The 3,228-nt window shown below is 40.7% G+C and overlaps 1 pseudogene; it reads right to left on the bottom strand.

The window, feature by feature from the left end:
* Positions 1-634: 634 nt before the first annotated feature.
* Positions 635-2,819, bottom strand: LOC125532652 (uncharacterized; annotated as a pseudogene).
* Between the last annotated feature and the right edge of the window lie 409 nt (positions 2,820-3,228).

The raw sequence follows: 3,228 nt of genomic DNA, 5'->3' as shown, positions 1-3,228 counted from the left end.
CCTACAATATATTTATTGAAAAATTGGATGAAATCAATTTTATAAACTATTAGGCCATATTTAATGCACAAATGACCAAATAGTTGGGTGTCAAAAGATTTTATCCACCTCTGATAAAAAAGACAAATTTCTGCTGATCCAGCTGAAAGCGGATCAAATTTGAACTACAGCTGCCTTATAGTTTGCTCTTTACTTTTTCCGAAAATCATTTCTAGATACATAAGTATCTATTTATTTAGAGAAGCACCAAAAGTTTTCCAAGATTCAACCACTAGCTAGGAACGGTCATGCCCGCCGTTTTGACCGCATTTTGAAACTGGTATAAAAAATTCAAAAAAATTCAAAAAATTGGAAAACCTTCGCATTGTGTCATTATATGTGACCAAGTTTCCAGGAAAAATAATAAACTTGTAATACGGTAATTATTTTTAAAAAATGTTCTCAGAAACGAGCTATCGTGCGTGAAGATTCATAGCTTTCAAGCCAAATGATCAATCTTATGGCCACATTCATGGCATAGTTTGTTCAAATGATCTCATATTGTGCACAAGGGTGCATATTGGAATTCCAAACAATGTTGCCTAACGGAGTTTTTATTTTCTTTGCATGGAAAATTCATTTTCCATGGCATAGTTTAGTTTCCATTTTCCATTTTCAAATTTGAGAAGGTTGAAGGGATAGAACCACTTATTTGATTGTTAGAAAGATCCAAGTATTGTAAACTCATTATGTTCCCTATGCTTCCAATGGAACCTATGATTTGATTGTTGGAAAAATCCAACAATTTCAAACTCGTCAGACTTGAAAAACTAGGCGGTATTGGGCCAGTTAAAATGTTGTGGCTTAAATAGAGCTCCGTTAAGTTGTCTAGTGTGCCTAGTGTACAAGTCATGAATCCTCCAGACAACAAATTGTAAGAGAGATCGAGGGTGGTTAATTTTGTAAGATTACAAATAGATGGTGGGATGTATCCATGTATGCTATTTTTGGAAAGATTAAAAAACGATAGGTTAGCAAGAGAACCAATGTTTGAAGGGATTCGGCCTGAGAGAGTGTTGCTGCTGAGGTCAAGATAGTCAAGATGAGGCAAGCCTGCAAAATTGATCATCCTTCAAATCATGGAGCAAGACAGTATGAGCAGACATAATGTCAAACTTAGGCTGCACAAAAATTAATATGACACATTTTGCAAATTTAGGAGGTGGGGTCAAGTAAAGCCCATTGCTGAAGGGTTGTCTCCAACCAGGTGCTTATGATACATTGAGGAAGGTTAGTTTATTACTACTACCTATGGATGATGGAATAGATCCGTCAGGTCTATTGGAGGATATATCCAAGAATTTAAGCTCGGCAAGAGCACCAATGCTTGATGGGATTGAGCCTGATAGAGAGTTACCGCTGAGGTCCAATGAAATATAAGCTATTAAATTTAAGGTCTACAAAGTTTAATCTGGCCAAATTTCCCAAATGAGGAGGCTCAAATTGTATCATAAGCAGAGGGAAGTTGGTGGGATCGATCCGTTCAGGCCATTGATGGATATATCCAATAATGTAAGCTTGGCTAGAGCAGCAATCCTTGATGGGATTGGGCCTGATAGATCATTGTCATTGAGGTTCAGATAGACAAGATGTGGCAAGCCTGAAAAATTATCACCTTTAAATTGTGTATCAAGACAATATGATGACCAGATAAGCTGTTAAACTTAAGGTGTAAAATTTTAATAAATATTTATATTTACAAGATATTGGGTCAATAAAGTTGTTACAACTTAGATTTGACCATCTTTAAATCAGCTAGCAAGCTTGTAGGTGCAAATGGCATGATATATATCCAGAGAGGTTAGTTTAGTGCAATTACCTATGGAAGGTAGGATAGCTCCATCAAGATCGTTGATAGATAGATCCAAATATGTGAGCTCGACAAGAGCGCCAATGTTTGAAGGGATTGAGCCCCGGAGAGAGTTGCCTTTAAGGTCCAGATACAGAAGACGAGGCAACTCTACAAAGTGGAGAGGTTCATTAAATTCTCTAGTGTTCTTACTGTCGTTAGCATGGCAGAAACAAACTGTAGTAAGAGAGATCGATGGAGATTAGTTTAGTACAATCACCTAGGGATGTTGGGATAGATCCGCTCAGGCCATTGTTGGATAGATCCAAGTGAGTGAGCCCGGCAAGTGAACCAATAATTGATGGGATTGAGCCTGAGAGATTGTTGTAACTGAGGTCCAGATAGACAAGACGAGGCAAGCCTGCAAAGTGGAGAGGCTCATTAAATTCTCTAGTCTTCTTACTGTACTAGGCATGGTAGAAACAAATTGTAACAAGAGAGATTGATGGGGGTTAGTTTAGTATAATTACCTAGGGATGTTGGGATAGATTCATTCAAGCCATTGAAGGATAGATCCAAGTGAGTGAGCTCGGCAAGAGCATCAATGCTTGACAGGATTGAGCCCCAGAGAGAGTTGCCGCTGAGTTCCAAATGGACAAGATGAGGCAAGCCTGCAAAGTGGAGACTATCCAACCTGCCTTCAAGGTAATAGCCATCAAGCGAAATGCTGGACACAACTAGGACAGCATCACCCTGGTCAATGATCATGGCCACGAGACACCACAGTGTTGCAGGTAATACCTTTCCAGTTACAGGGGCTGGTTTCCTTTCTCCATGAGTCCAAATAGTGACAATTGCTTAGGCTAGATTTCCAGCGGAGAAGTGCCTCTGCTTGCCGATCCAGTGATGGATGCGTAGAATTTGAGGCACAAGAAAGCTGTGTCAAGGCAAGGAGGAATAGCAGGAGCTCCCAAGCAAGGAGAAGGCTCATGTTGTGCAGGTCTATAGTTCGTAAGTGAAGCTCCAAAGCACACACATGACACATTACATGCATGGATATATAGTCCGTCTGCTGATGCCGTTGATTGTTCTAAAGATAGTGATTGCAAGGCCTGCTGTGTAGCCCATGCTCGGCCAGATTATGGAGTTGATTCCACACAGGCATGTACCATCATTGACCGAGGAAGAATCTGAAGTCTGAAGCACCGCGTGTACTGTTCGTCAGTGACTGAATGAAGAGTCTTGAGGACCGACAGTCCCGATGTCCTGATGCCGTTGACAGTTCAAAAGAAAGTGATTGAGAGGCTTGCCGTGTAGCCCGTGCTCGGCCAGGTTGTGGAGCTGATTCCGCAAGGACCGCGTGCAAGGCCTTCTAACATTCTGCTCTACACAAGCATGTG

The sequence above is a fragment of the Triticum urartu genome, chromosome 1A (genome assembly GCF_056163025.1).
Source record: "Triticum urartu cultivar PI428250 chromosome 1A, HENAU_Tu73, whole genome shotgun sequence".
NCBI lineage: Eukaryota > Viridiplantae > Streptophyta > Magnoliopsida > Poales > Poaceae > Triticum > Triticum urartu.
This window is presented reverse-complemented; position numbering and strand designations above follow the sequence as displayed.